Source organism: Aotus nancymaae, unplaced genomic scaffold (assembly GCF_030222135.1).
Source record: "Aotus nancymaae isolate 86718 unplaced genomic scaffold, 86718_ANA_hifiasm-v0.15.2.pri h1tg000058l, whole genome shotgun sequence".
Lineage (NCBI taxonomy): Eukaryota > Metazoa > Chordata > Mammalia > Primates > Aotidae > Aotus > Aotus nancymaae.
The window spans coordinates 3,051,970-3,068,434 of NW_026988472.1; the positions used below are offsets into that span (position 1 = coordinate 3,051,970).

At 39.3% G+C, this 16,465-nt stretch overlaps 1 protein-coding gene across 1 annotated transcript in view; it reads right to left on the bottom strand.

Moving 5' to 3' along the window:
* The window catches only part of FAAH2 (fatty acid amide hydrolase 2), a 395,527-nt gene that overhangs the window by 298,954 nt on the left and 80,108 nt on the right, over nt 1–16,465 (bottom strand). Inside the window, exon 3 of the mRNA XM_064364306.1 lies at nt 11,427–11,540. The gene's annotated coding sequence lies outside the window, so the exon portion shown is untranslated. The remainder of the gene's footprint in view (nt 1–11,426; nt 11,541–16,465) is intronic.

Below are 16,465 nucleotides of genomic sequence, written 5' to 3' on the forward strand. Positions count from 1 at the left end.
CCTGGACTTGAATATTGGCCTGCCTTGCTAGGTTGGGGAAGTTTTCCTGAATAATATCCTGAAGAGTATTTTCCAGCTTGGATTCATTCACTTCGTCACATTCAGGTATACCTATCAAACCTAGATTAGGTCTTTTCACATAGTCCCATATTTCTTGGAGACTTCATTCATTCCTTTTTACACTTTTTTCTCTAATCTTCCCTTCTTGTTTTATTTCATTTAGTTGATCTTCAACCTCTGATATCCTTTCTTCTGCTTGATCAATTCTGCTGTTGAAATTTCTGCATGCTTCGCAACGTTCTCGTGTTGTGTTTTTCAGCTCCATCAATTCACTTATATTCCTCTCTAAGTTGTTCATTCTCGTTAGCATTTCATCAAATATTTTTTCAAGGTTCTTAGTTTCTTTGCATTGGATTAGAACATGTTCTTTTAGCTCACGGAAGTTTTTTATTACCCACCTTCTGAAGCCTGATTCTGTCATTTCATCACATTCATTCTCCATCCAGTCTTGTTCCCTTGCTGGTGAGGAGTTGTGATCCCTTGTAGTAGGAGAGGCGTTCTGGTTTCAGGGGTTTTCATCCTTTTGGTGCTGGTTTCTTCCCATCTTTGTGGATTTATCCACCTGTCATCTTTGTAATTGCTGCCTTTCAGATTGGGTCTCTGATTAGACGTCCATTTTGTTGATGATGAAGTTATTTCTTTCTGTTTCTTAGTTTTCCTTCTAACAGTCTGGCCCCTTTGCTGTAGGACTGCTGAGGTCCACTCCAGGCCCTACTTGCCTGGGGATCACCTGCAGCAGCTGCAGAACAGTAAGGGTTGCTACCAGTTTCTTCTTCTGCTATCTTTGTCCCAGAAGGATACCCGCCAGATGTCAGTCTGATCTCTCCTTTATAAGGTGACTCTTTGGATATACGGGGGTCAGGGACCTGTTCGAGGAGACATTCTGTCTTTATAGGAGCTCGAGTGCTGAGCTGTGAGCTCTTCTGTTCATTCAAAGCTGCTGGGCAGGTACGTTTAAGTCTGCTACAGCAGAACTCATAAACCCCTTTTATTTTCCAGGTATTCCGTCCCGGGGAGTTAGGGCTTTATTTATAAGTTTCCGTTGTGCTGCTACTTTTTTTTAGGGCTGCCCTGCCCTGCAAGGAGGCAGCCTAGTCACTGTCTGTCTGCAGAGGCTGCGCTGAGCTGCTGTGTGGCCTGCCCAGCTGCCGTGTGAACTTTCCTGCAGTCCTGTTTATATGGGTGTAGTTAGAACTGCCTCGGCAATGGTGGCCCACCTCTGTAATGGTGGACTCTCTGTAATGGAGGGTTGCCTCGGCAATGGCGGGTTGCCTTGGAAATGGCAGGCTGCCTCAGCAATGGCGGACTACCTCCATAATGGTGGAGTGCCCCAGTAATGGTGGATGCCCCTCTCCCACAGAGCTGGACTATGCCGGGTTTAGCTGTGCTTGCTGTGAAACTCTCAACCCAGAGCATTTCCAATTGCTGTTTTTTTCCTTTGTGTGGGTGGGACCAGCAGAGCCTGATCACCTGGCTCCCTGCCTCAGAGCCTTTTTTCTTTTTTTTTAGTTGAATTGTTTACTCTCTCCCAGGTGTTCCAGTCACCTGTTGAAAAGGTACTGGGATCTGTGTGATTTCCTGTGCGGTGACCCACTGCGCAAGCTGAAACAGTGATGCTGAGATTCATGGCACTTTTTTGCCTGGGAATCTCCTGGCCTGGCTCCCTGTTTCAGTCCCCTTTTTTAATCAGCTGAATGGGTGACTGTGCCTTCCTGGAGCTCCTCTCGCCAGCTAAAATGGCACCCAGACCAGAGTATTTTGTATGGAGAACCGCCATGCTGGGGCACCGGCAAAACAGCCGCACCAGCCAAAACAGCTGCGCTGGTGACCTGTAGGGCTCCTCTGCCTGGGAATCTTCTGGTCTGTGGGCAATAAAAATCCATCTGGAAATGCGGTGTCCACTCACCCTCTGTGCTTTCACTGGGAGCTGCAATCCTGAGCTGCTCCTAATTAGCCATCTTGGATCTTCTCTCAGCTTCTGTAATTTTTTATCATAAATTTTGATTCCTTGCATTGGGTTACCCCTGTAACTCGGTGAACTTTGTTCCTATACATATTCTGAATTCTACTTCTGTCATGTCAGCCATCTTGGCCTCAGCCCCATTCTGAACATTTGCCGAAGAGTTTATGCAGTCATTTGGAGGAGAGAAGGTATTCAGACTTTTTGAGTTTTTAGCATTCATGCACTGATTCTTATTTTTGTGGGCTTATCTACCATTGATCTTTGATGTTGCTGACATTTGGATTTTTTTTCTTTTATTCTATTTGATGACCCTCAGTGTTTGATTGTGATATAAAGTGGATTCAGCCAATTGATTTTGTTTCTGGAAGATTTTAGGGTGCCAAAGTTCATCTCTGAACTGGGATGTATGTTCTAAATCTGCAGGACTTGTATTGGGCCCAGACTTTGTTCCCTGTCTCCTTTAGGTTTGGAGTCTACTGCACTGGGAGAACAGATGTGTGGCAGCTGCAGCAAAGTGCTAGTGGATGCAGGGGTACCTGCCTCCCTGTGGGCATTCACCACAGTGGTGAAGGCAAGGCAGCCAGGGGTGGGGGAGTAGGGGATTCTCTGCTGGAGACTGTGTTAGCTGTTGCATCAGAGATCGTCTTGGTTTGTGGTGGAATGTTGGCCAGTGTGTGTCTGAATGCCTTTTCTGTGCCCTGCAAGCATGCATGATTGTCCAGGGTGTAGAAGAGTCCCCTGTTCTCTGTGCAGCATTAAGAACAACAACAAAAAAGAAGAAGAAGAAAGAAAAAAGAAAGCACTGGCAGAGGCAGGACTTGCTGGCCCTATGCCTGCCAAGGCTTAGTCTGCAATGGCAGTTGCATAGGGTTGGGGAAGTACTGCACTCATGCATGCTGAGCATGCAAGTAAAGCAAAACCTACCCAAGCAGACATGCACCAGAAAGGTGATCTAGGGATTTGCCATGGGTTCATGGAAAGGTGCACTATGGCAAGGGAATGTGCAGGCTGGCACACAGCTGTAGGGGCCACCTTGCTGGAGCTTCCCATGGGAGAGGCCATGATCCACTGGTGCAGAAGTAGTGGTGTGGGATCCCAGGGTCCCTGAGACTGCCCTGTAAGCAGGCATCACCAGGCTGGGGTCCCATGAGCCCAGCAGACCAAGGAGTGCTTAGGTGGAACTAGGGATGTGCAAGACCACCCTGCAGAGATCAGTCCAACAGTTTCCCTAGGGCTAAAGCCTCCTGTGGGAGCAAGTTGAGACTAGAGGGATGACTGTCTCTGGCCGTGCTTCACTACAGATGTTCTTACATCAACTCCCCTCAGCTCCACATCATCTGACTTGCTGCTCCACCACTTGCTTGTCTTCTGTAGCCTCCATCCCAGAGAGATGTGAGTCAGGAGTCACTCAGTGCAATCAGCACAGGATGGAAGATCTGTGCTGTGGGCCCAAGCCAGGGATTCCCTGTCTAGTGATGAGCAGTGTGGGTATGTGGAACCCATGGGGATAGACAGGCCTCCTCTCCTTGGGTCAACAACCAGTTGTTAAAGATGTGGATAAGGTACTTATGGTCTTTGCTCCTTTGTTAGTTCAAAGGTAACAAGGAGAGTTCTACTGCAAAGGTAGTGACAGAAAGGCCTTCAGTTGCCCCTGGAGGCTCTGTCCAGAGAGGCTCTGGCAGGGAGTGGCTGGAAGTCCAGGTCTGGAGGACTTGACTGGTGAGGAGATATGAGAATGGGCACTCATGTAGCAATCTGACCATTTTTCCATAGGGGTGCTGTGTATGTGGAGGGTCCACTCCAGTCCTTCATTGTCTCAGGTTTTCCAATAACTGGAAGTATCACCAGTGAAGGCTTCAAAACAGCAAAGATGGCAGCCTGCCCCTCCCTCTGGGAGCTTCATCCCAGGGAAGCATGGGCCTGTTGACAGCCTGAAGACAACTGTAGGAGGCAGCTAAAGACCTCTGTTGGGAGGTCTTGCCCAGTCAGGAAGAATGGGATCAGAGAGTTGCTTTAAAAAGTAGTCTGTTTATGTTTTCATAGAGCAGCTGTGTTGTGCATTCACATCAGTCCCTGGTCACCTCAAACACTCTGAAGCCTAAGGGCTGAAATGGCTGAATTGCCCAAACAGAAAAGATAGCGGCACACACTTACTCCTGGGAACTCCATCCCTGGAAGGTCTAAAACCTCTTTCAGCCAGAGAACACCAGTGGAGGTAGCTGGAGACCCTGGTTGGGAGGATCCACCCAGGAACAGAATCAGCGACCCATGTAAAAAAGCAGTCTGGACACTTTTTCATAGGGAAATTTACCATTTTCACCCCAGGTAGGCTTGGGCCTCTCCAAAGCCCAAAAGATGAAATGGCTAAGTTACACACACACACACACACACACACACACACACACAAAAAAAAAAAAAAAAAAAAAAAAAAAAAAAAAAAAAAAAAAACAAAGATAATGGTCCATTCCTCCCGCTGGGAACTCTTTCCCAGTAAAGTTTTAAATATCCATTAGCCAGAGAACACTGGCAGAGGAAGCTGCAGGCCCTGGTTGGGAGGTTTCCCCACCAGTGAGAAGGAAGAGAATTGCAGACCCAATTAAATAAGCAGTCTGGCTGTATTTTGGTAGAGCACCTGTGCTTTGCTGGGGGATCCTTTCTGCCCCTGGTTGGTTTGGACTCTCCAAAGCCTGAAGGTCATAATGGCTAAGTCACCCAAACAGCAGAGATAGTAGCCCATCCTCTCCCTGAGGAGCTTCATCACAGGGAGGCACAATATTGCCACCTATTACTGGCTGGAATCCCAAAATTATCTTATCTTGTGGGGTGCCACAGAAGTGGGGTACATGGATCATTGCTGCTTTGCCCCCTGGATTCTAACTCTTTCTTAGGGGTATGTACAGGAGTCTAACCACCCAGGTTTGTAGCTACTTTTGTTAGGAAGCCCAGAAAGCTGGGGTAATTAAAGCTCCTGAGTCACTGTGGATGCCTGAGTGGCTGCTTTGCTGAGACTCCACGTGGCTCTGTGTGTCACACTGAAGACACTGGTGGAGTGGGTTCACAACGGTATCTCTTGACCCAAAGGTTGCAAATCTCCATGGGAGAAGTGTGGGTTCCTGGGGTCGTACATTCACTCACAACTTCCCTTGGTCAGGGAGGTTCCCTTGGCTCTGTGTCACTCCTGGGTGGGCTATCATCCTGTCTTGCTTTTCTGTTCTCCATGGATTGAGTTGTTTTCTTCATTAGTCCCAATGCAAATACCTGAATATTTAAGTTGAAGGTGCTATATTCACTTGTCCCTTCGGTCCCTCTCTGTGAGAGGCACACACACTAGCAACATCTAGCTGTCCACCTTGGCCACTCCCAATCCCACATTTTCTTTATCAAGTCTACCATTTGTAGGTATTTAGGTTGATCCCATGTCTTTGTTATTGTGAATAGTGCTACAATGAACACACGAGTGCATGTGTGTTTATGATAGAATAATTTATATTCTTTTGGATATATACCTAGTAATTGGATTGTTGAGTTGAATGGTATTTCTGTTTTCAGGTTTTTGAACAATCATCACACTAATTTCTACAATGGCTGAACTAATTAACACTTCAAACCAAAGTGTATAAGCATTCCCTTTTCTTGCAAAATCATCATCTGTTTTTTTGTTTGTTTGTTTACGTTTTTTATTTATTTATTTTACTTTAGGTGCATACTATATCTTGCATTTCTCCCCATGTTATCCCTTCCCACCCTCCATTCCCTCCCCATCCCCCATTGTCTGTCCCCTATGCCCCCAACTGTCCACTGTATGTGATACTCCTCTCCTTGACTTCAAGTGTTCTCATTGTTCAATACCCACCTATGAGTGAGAACATACTGTGCTTGGCTTTCTGTTCTTGGGCCAGTTTGCTGAGAATGATGGTTTTCAGATTCATCCAAGTCCCTACAAAGGACAGAAATTCATCATTTTTCTTTTTTCTTTTTTTTTTTTTTTGAGATGGAGTTTCGCTCTTGTTACCTAGGCTGGAGTGCAATGGCGCGATCTTGGCTCACCGCAACCTCCGCCTCCTGGGTTCAGGCAATTCTCCTGCCTCAACCTCCTGAGTAGCTGGGATTACAGGCACGTGCCACCATGCCCAGCTAATTTTTTGTATTTTTAGTAGAGACGGGGTTTCACCATGTTGACCGGGATGGTCTTGATCTCTTGACCTCGTGATCCACCCACCTCGGCCTCCCAAAGTGCTGGGATTACAGGCGTGAGCCACCACGCCCGGCCGGAACTCATCATTTTTTATGGCTGCATAATATTCCATGGTGTATAGGTACCACATTTTCTTTGTCCAGTCTAACATTGATGGGCATTTGGGTTGGTTCCAGGTCTTTGCTATTGTACACAGGGCTGCAATGAACATACATGTGCATGTGTCTTTATAGTAGAATGATTTATAGTTCTTTGGGTATATACCCAATAGTGTGATTGCTGGGTCAAATGGAATTTCTATTTCTAGATCCTTGAGAAATTGCCACACTGTCTTCCACAATGGTTGAACTAATTTACACTCCCACCAACAATGTAAAAGTGTTCCTATTTCTCCACATCCTCTCCAGCATCTATTTTCTCCTGATTTTTTGATGATCACCATTCTAACTGGCATGAGATGATATTTCAGTGTGGTTTTGATTTGCATTTCTCTAATGACCAGTGATAACGAGCATTTTTTCATATGTTTGTTGGCCTCATATATGTCTTCTTTTGAAAAGTGTCTGTTCATATCCTTCACCCACTTTTGAATGGGGTTGTTTGCTTTTTCCTTGTATGTCTGTATTAGTTCTTTGTAGATTCTGGACATTAGCCCTTTGTCAGATGGGTAGATTGCAAAAATTTTTTGCCCATTCTATTGGTTGCCGATTCACTCTAATGATGGTTTCTTTTGCTGTACAGAAGCTCTGGAGTTTAATTAGATCCCATGTGTCTAGCCTGGCTTTTATTGCCATTGCTTTTGGTGTTTTAGTCATGAAATTCATGCCTATGCCTATGTCCTGGATGGTTTTGCCTACGTTTTCTTCTAGTGTTTTTATGGTGTTAGGTTTTATGTTTAAATCTCTGATCAATCTGGAGTTAATTTTAGTGTAAGGTGACAGGTAGGGGTCCAGTTTCTGCTTTCTGCACATTGCTAGCCAGTTTTCCCAACACCATTTATTAAACATGGAGTCCTTTCCCCATTACTTATTTTTGCTGGGTTTGTCAAAGATAAGATGGTTGTAGATGTGTGGTGTTTATTCTGGGGTCTCTGTTATGTTCCATTGGTCTGTGTCTCTGTTTTGGTACAAGTACCATGCTGTTTTGATCACTGTAGTCTTGTAGTATAGTTTGAAGTATGGCAGTGTGATGCTTCCAGCTTTGTTCTTTTTGTTTAGGATTGTCTTGGCTATGTGGGGTCTCTTGTGATTCCATATGAAGTTTAAAGTGGTTTTTTCCAGTTCTGTGAAGAAGGTCATTGGCACATCTTACCAGAATCTCTGGGACACCTTTAAAGCAGTATCGAGAGGGAAATTTATAGCAATAAAGGCCTACCAGAGAAGAGAGAAAAGATCTAAAATCAACACCCTGTCATCAACCTTGAAAGAACTAGAGGAGCAAGATCAAAAAAACTCAAAAGTTAGCAGAAGAAAAGAGATAACTAAGATCAGAGCAGAACTGAAGGAGATAGAGACATGAAAAACCCTTCAAAAAATAAATAAATCCAGGAGCTGGTTTTTTGAAAAGATCAACAAAATAGACAGAGCACTATCCAGATTAATAAAAAAGAAAAGGGAGAAGAATCAAATAGATGCATAAAAAATGATAAAGGGGATATCACCACTGATCCCACAGAAATACAAACCACCATCAGAGATTACTACGACAACTCTACTCACATAAACCAGTAAACCTGGAAGAAATGGATAAATTCCTAGACACTTGTACTCTCTCAAAACTAAACCAGGAGGAAACTGAAACCCTGAATAGACCAATAACAAGGGCTGAAGTAGAGGCACCAATTAACAGTCTACCAACCAAAAAAAGTCCAGGTCAAGACAGGTTTACAGCCAAATTCTACCAGATGTACAAAGAGGAACTGGTTCCATTACTTCTGAAACTCTATCAAACAATACAAAAGGAGGGAATCCTCCCTAACTCATTTTATGAGACCAACAGCATCCTCATACCAAAACCAAGCAGAGACTCAACTAAAAAAGAAAACTTCAGTCTAATATCCATGATGAACATCGACGCAAAAATCTTCAATAAAATACTGGCAAACAGATTACAACAGCACATCAAGAAGCTTATTCATCACGACCAAGTAGGCTTCATCCCAGGGACGCAAGACTGGATCAACATATGCAAATCCATAAATGTAATCCATCACATAAACAGAACCAAAGACAAAAATCACATGATTATCTCAACTGATGCAGAGAAGGCCTTTGATAAAATTCAATGGTCCTTCATCCTAAAAACTCTCAATAAACTAGGTATTGATGGAACGTATCATAAAATGATAAAAGCTATATATGACAAACCTACAGCCAATATCAGACTGAATGGGCAAAAGCTGGAAGAATTCCCTTTGAAATCAGGCACTAGACAAGGAGGCCCTCTCTCACTACTCCTATTCAACATATTATTGGAAGTTCTAGTCAAAGCAATCAGGCAAAAAAAAGAAATAAAGAGTATTCAATTAGGAAAGGAGGAAGTCAAACTGTCTCTATTTGCAGATGACATGATTGTATATCTAGAAGACCCCATTGTCTCAGCCCAAAATCTTCTCAAACTGATAAGCAACTTCAGCAAAGTCTCAGGATACAAAATCAATGTGCAAAAATCACAAGCATTCCTACATATCAATAACAGACAAACAGAGAGCCAAATCAAGAGCAAACACCCATTCACAATTGCTACAATGAGAATAAAATACCTAGGAAAACAACTAACAAAAGATGTAAAGGACCTCTTCAAGGAAAACTACAAACCACTGCTCAACGAAATAAGAGAGGATACAAACAGATGGAGAAACATTCCATGTTCATGGTTAGGAAGAATCAATATCGTGAAAATGGCCATACTGCCCAAAGTAATCTATAGATTCAATTATTTGTTTACTTTTTAATCATAGCCACTCTAACTGGTATAACATAATATCTTATTGTGGTTTTGATTTGCATTTTTCTAATGATCAATGATATTGTGTTTTTCTTCATATGCTTATTGGCCGCATGTATGTCTTCTTTTGCAAAGTGTCTGTTCATGTCCTTTGCCTACTTTTTAATGAGATTTTTATTTTAAAAGTTCAATTTATAATCTAGAAACCAGTCCCCAGATATCAGGAATCTGTAGCTTGTATTTTAATCTTCTTTACAGGTTTGTTTATGAAACAAGTTTTTAAATATTGGTCTGGTACAGTTTATCAGTTTTTTTGTTTACTTATTTTGCTTTTGATCCAAATCTAAAACCTCCTTGCAAACTCTAGATTCGAAAAATTTTCTTCTATTTTTTTCTGAAATTTTAAAGTTTTACATTTAAGACTATAATCCAGTTTGAGTTAATTTTTAGTAGTGAGGTTAAGTTTAGATTAATTTATTCGCCTATACATTTCTAATTATTCCAAAACCATGTATCAAAAAGACTCTTTTCTGCATTGAATTGCTTTTACATCTTTATGAAAATTAATTTGGGATGTGTATATGTGTATTCTGGGTTTTCTGTTCAGTTCCATTAAGCTATGTCTTTGTTTTCCTCTAATACTACACAGTCTTGATTACAAGAGCAATATAATGTAATAAAATTGGGTAGAAAGATTCCTCTTGTTTTATTCTTCTTTTCCTTTCTCCAGATTTATTTAGGCATAATAGACAGATAAAATTGTGTACATATAAAGTGTATAATGTGATATTTGATATATGTATTTGTTGTTAAATAATTACTACAATAATAAGCTTTTTTATTTATTTGCCTTTACTTGTAAATGTTAGAATTTATTTCTATTTTATCATCTGTTGTTATAAAAAAAGTCTTGCAAAAATTTTCACAAGAATTGTGTTAAATTTGTATATTGATTTGGAGGAATTAACATCTTTACTATGTTGAGTCTTCCAGTCATGAATGTGGCATATCTCTTTATTTATTTAGATCACCCTTGATTTATTTCATCAGCATTGTGTAGTTTTCAGTAACCATGTCCAGTGCATGTTTTGTTATATTTACAAGTAAGCATTTTAATTTTTGAGTGATTTTAAATTGTACTTTTAACTTCAGTGTTCACATATTCATTGCTAGCATTTAGACATAGAATTGAATTTTGTAATTTGATCTTCTATCTTGCGACCATGAATTCATTTATTAGTTCGAGAAAGTTTTTGTACACTCCTTGCAATTTTCTACAATCATGTCAACTACAACTAGAATAAGTTTTATTTCTTCCTTTCTGATTTGTATAAATTTTATTTACTTTTCTTGTCTTATGAAATTAACAAGAACTTCCAGCATTGTAGTTAAGAGAGGTGGGGCTAAAAATTTTTGCCTTGTTCCTGATCATAAGGGAAAAGCACTCTTATTTTTACCACTATGTGAGATGTTAGCTGTATTATTTTTACAGTTATTTCTCAAATAAAGAAATCTCCCTTATATACTGATTTTTCTGAGATTTTTATTATGAGTGGATGTTGAATTTTGTCAAATGTTTCTTCTGCATTGATTAACATAATCATGTAATTTTATTTCTTGGTCTATTAGTACATAGTGAATAAATTATTAATTTTGAATAATAAACCAGACACACATCTTTGAAATAAACCCCACTTATTCATAATGTATAATTATTTTTCTGTATTGCTAAGTTGGTATTTGCTAATATTGTGTTAGGAATTTTACATCTAAATTAATTAGAGATATTAGTCTGTAGTTTTCCTCATAAGGCTATATTTATTTAGATTTGGTATCAGAGTAATACTGTCTTCAAACAATTAGTTAGAAAGTGTTCTCTTTTTTTTTTTCATTTTCTGAAAGCAACTGTAGAATTTGGTGTTAATTCTTTTCTTAAACATTTGGTGTAATTCTCCATTGATACTATCTGGGTTTGGAGATTTCTTTGGGGCACAACTTTTAATTCATAAACTTGATTAACTCTTAAATTATAGGGTTATTCAAATAATTTGTTTTATATTGTGTGAGTGCCTTTCCCTTCTCTCACTTATAATAACTAATGTAATAATGCAATTATTAATGTAATTATCTTTCCTATCTTTGCAGAGACATTTTATAGTTTCATTTGTTTCAAGTGTGTTTTGTAAACACGTATCTGAGTTTTCAGTTTACTAATTTCCAAGTTGGAATATGTGAGACAAAACAACAAACCAGAACACTTACCACTGTGTCATTACTGAAGTCCTGAGAGTCCTAGCGAGTCTGCCATCTTCTCTTCACCTTTAGGAGTCTTTTTATGTTTGTTTTAGATACAATGCCTGAGATTTTCAGTTGTATCTAATAGCAGAAGTAAAGAAAAGTATATATGTATTTCATTTCCCATAAGGAAAAGTCATATCCTATATTATTTGACTCAGTTTTTGACACCACCAAGTCACACAAACAATAAATACAGAAGTCATACTTATTTCCTTGTTCTCTATCAGCATCTACATATACTTATTTAATGAAGTCCATGTTTTCGTTTTTTTTTTTTTTAAGTTAGGGTTTCACCATATTGGTCAGGCTGGTCTCGAACTTCTGACCTCAGGTGATCCACCCACCTCAGCCTCCCAAAATGCTGGGATTACAGGCGTGAGCCACTGCACCCGGCGGTTGAAGTCCATGTTTTCTAATTTTCATATTTTATTCTAATTTTTTCCTTTTCTTGCAACATCACTAACAATGCCTTAGTTAAGTCTTTGCTATTTCTCATCTTAATTATGAATTGATTTCATAACTAATATTCCTGCTACCTAACTCATTACCTTTAAATTTATTTTTCACATTGAACTCAGAGTGATTTACTTTAAGGTAAACAATAACAAATATATTCACAACCACCCAAAACTTTTTCATGTCCCTGTATAATCCACCTCCCATCACTGTCAACAATCTGCTTTGTTTCACTTTATATTAGTTTTGATTTTCTGGAACTCTGTACAAATATAGTGTTTTTTTAATTTTTTTAATTGCATTTTAGGTTTTGGGGTACATGTGAAAAACATGCAAGATTGTTGCATAGGTGCATACGTGGCAGTGTGATTTGCTGCCTTCCTCCCCTTCACCTATATCTGGCATTTCTCCCCATGCTATCTCTCCTCAACTCCTCACCCCCCACTGTCCCCCCCACTCCCCCTCAACAGACCCCAGTGTATAGTGCTCCCCTCCCTGTGTCCATGTGTTCCCATTGTTCAATACCCGTCTATGAGTGAGAACATGCAATGTTTGATTTTGTGTTCTTGTGTCAGTTTGCTGAGAATGATGGTTTCCAGGTTTGTCCATGTCCCTACAAAGGACACGAACTCATCTTTTTTGATGGCTGCATAATATTCCATGGTGTATATGTGCCACATTTCTCCTGTCCAGTCTATCATCGATGGGTATTTGGGTTGGTTCCATGTCTTTGCTATTGTAAACTGTGCTGCAATGAACATTCATGTGCATGTGTCCTTATAATAGAACAATTTATAATCCTTTGGATATTTTTTTAATTTTTGAGATGGATTCTTGCTCTGTCACCCAGCAGTGAGTGCAATGGTGCAGTCTCTGCTCACTGCAACCTCTGGCCCCTAGGTTGAAGAAGTTCTGCCTTAGCCAACTAAGTAGCTGGGATTAGCAGAACGTGCCACAATGCCCAGATAATTTTTGTATTTGTAGTAGAGACAGGGTTTCACCGTCTTGAACAGGCTGGTCTCAAACTCCTAATCTTAGATGTCAACATCCTGTCGCAATATCCCAAAGTGCTGGAATTACAGGCGTGAGCCACCACGCCTGGGCATATATAGATTTTTTTTCACTCAGCAAAATTATTTTTTATATTTATTCTTGTTGTTTAATGCATCTATAATATGTGCCTTTTAATTTCTCAGGAGTATCCCATTACATGCATATACCAAAATTTATTGATTATTTTTCTGTTGATGGACATTTGTGCTACTTCACGTTTTTATACTTACAAATATACTTTTATAACTATTCAATACAAGTCCTTGAATAAACAAAACATTTATTATATTTTAGAAAACATCCAGGATATTGAGTTCTATGGTAAATATATGCTTAATTTTGTACTAAACTACAAAAATACTTTTAAAGCTGTTTTAGCGATTTATATTCCCAAGAGCAGTGTAAGAAATTCCTAGTTGTACTACATCATGAACAACACTAGTGGTTGTCCTTTTTCTTTTTAGCCAGCCTTGTAAGTGTGATGTATTATCTTATAATAATTTTAATTTGCATTTTCCTGATGACTAATGATACTAGACATATTTTTATACACTTATTTAACATTTATATACATATGTATATATCCTTTGATCCTCAGTGTTTGAATATTTCATTCATTTCTAATTCTTGACTTATTATTAGTGACTTCTAAGATTTTTCTATACATTCTTTATACAGAGTATTTTGTAGAATAGATGTTTTGCCATTTTCTCTTTTATAACAGTGTGTTTTTTGAGAGCAAACTGTTTAATTTTTATGAACTCCAATACATTGATCTTTTGTTTCATAATTTGTTCTTAATATTGTTCTGTTTAAGAAATCTTTACTAAACATAAGATCACAGAAAATTTTGACTATCATTTCTACACTTTTATTTATTTTGCATTAAGTTCTGGGGTACATGTGCAGATCTTGCAGGATTGTTATATAGGTATACACATGCCATGGTGGTTTGCTTCCTCCATCCTCCTGTCGCCTACATTAGGTATTTCTCCTAATGTTATCCCTCTATCCCTTCCCTAGTCCCCCACCCACAAACAGACCCCAGTGTGTGATGTTTCCCTCCCTGAGTCCACGACATTGTTTGACACCCACTTATGAGTTAAGAGTATGCAGTGTTTGGATTTCTGTTCTTGTGACGGTTTGCTCAGAATGATGGTTTCCAGTTTCATCCATGTCCCTGCAAAGGACATGAACTCATCCTTTTTGATGGCTGTATAGTATTCCATGTTGTATATGTGCCACATTTTCTTTATCCATTCTATCATTGATGGGCATTTGGGTTGGTTCAAATGCCCATCAACGACAGACTGGATAAAGAAAATGTGGCACATATACACCATGTTCTTTGCTATTGTAAACAGTGTCGCAATGAACATACGTGTGCATGTGTCTTTATAATAGAACAATTTCTAATGCTTTGGGTATATACCGAGTAATGGGATTGCTGGGTAAATTGGTATTTCTATTTCTAGATCCGTGAGGAATCGCCACATTGTCTTCCACAATGGTTGAATTAATTTACACTCCCAGTAACAGTACAAAAGCGTTCCTATTTCTCCACATTCTCTCCAGCATCTGATGAATCCAGATTTTTTAGTGATTGCCATTCTAATGGGTATGAGATAGTATCTCAACATGATTTTGATTTTCATTTCTCTAATGACAAGTGATGATGAGCATTTTTTCTTATGTTTCTTGGCCGCATAAATGTCTTCTTTTGAAAAATGCCTGTTCATATACTTTGCCCACATTTTGATGTGTTGTTTGTTGTTGTTATTGTTGTTGTTTTCTCCCATGTTTGTTTTAGTCTTTTGTAGATTCTAGATATTAGCCCTTTGTCAGATGTGTAGCTTGCAAAAAAATTTTTCCATTCTGCTAATAGCTGGTTCACCCTAATGATCACTTCTTTTGCTGTGCAGAAGCTCAAGTTTAATTAGATCCCATTTGTCTATTTTGGCTTTTGTTATCAATCCTTTTGGTGTTTTGGTCATGAAGTACTTGCCTATGCCTATGTCCTGAATGGTGTTGCTCAGGTTTTCTTCTAGGGTTTTCAGGGTGTTAGGTCTCATATTTAAATCTTTAATCCATCTGGAGTTAATTTTTGTATAAAGTGTAAGGAATGGGTCCAGTTTCAGCTTTCAGCATATGGATAGCTAGTTTTCCCAACACCATTTATTAAACAGGGAATCCTTTCCCCATTGCTTGTTTTTGTCAGGTTTGTCAAAGATTTGATGTCTGTAGGTGTCTGGCATTACTTCCGAGGCCTCTGTTCTATTCCATTCATCTATATCCCTGTTCTGGTACCAGGAACATGCTGTTTTGATTACTGTAGTCTTGTAGCATAGTTTGCAGTCAGCAAATGCCTGCAGCGTGATGCCTACAGCTTTGATCTTTTTGCTTAGGATTGTCTTGGCAAGGTGGACTCTTTTTAGTTCCATATTAAGTTTAAGGTGTTTTTTTTCAGTTCTGTGAAGGTCAATGGTAGCTTGATGATAGCGTTCAATCTAGAAATTACTTTGGGCAGTATGGCCATTTTCATAATATTGATTCTTCCTAACAATGAGCATGGAATGTTTTTCCATCTGTTTGTGTCATCTCTTAGTTCCTTGAGCAGTGGTTGGTAGTCCTTCTTGAAGAGGCCCTTCATGTCCTTTGTTAGTTGTCTGCCTAGGTATTTTATTCTCTTTGTAGCAATTGTGAATGGGAGTTTGCTCATGATTTGGATTTCTGTTTGTCTGTTATTAGTGTACAGAAATGCTTGTAGTTTTTGCACATTGATCTTGTATCCTTAGACTTTGCTGCAGTTGCTTATCAGTTTAAGAAGATTTGGGGCTGAGATGATGGGGTCTTCTAAATATACAATCATGTCATCTGCAAATAGAGACAATTTGACTTCTTCTGTTTCTAATTGAATACACTTTATTTCTTTTTCTTGCCTATTGCTTTGGCTAGAACTTCCAATACTATGTTGAATAGGAGTGGTGAGAGAGGGCATCCTTGTCTAGTGCCAGTTTTCACAGGGAATGCTTCCAGTTTTTGCCCATTCATTATGATATTGGCTGTGGGTTTGTCATAAACAGCTTTTATTATTTTGAGATATGTTCCATTGATATCTATTGTATTCAGAGTTTTTAGCATAAAGGGCTGTTGAATTTTGTTGAAGGTCTTCTCTTCATCTATTGAGATAACCATGTGGTTTTTTTTCTTTGGTTTCTGTTTATGTGATGGATTATGTTTATACATTTGCATATGTTGAACCAGCCTTGCATCAATGGGATGAAGCCTACTTGATCATGATGGATAAGCTTTTTGATGTGCTGTTGCATTCGGTTTGCCAGTATTCTACTGCAAATTTTTGCACTGATGTTCATCATGGATATTGACCTGCAACTTTGTTGTTGTTGTTGTTTCTATGCCATGTTTTGCTATCAGGATGATATTGTTCTCATAAAATGAATTAGAGATCAGGGTACCACCAAGATGGCTGAAAG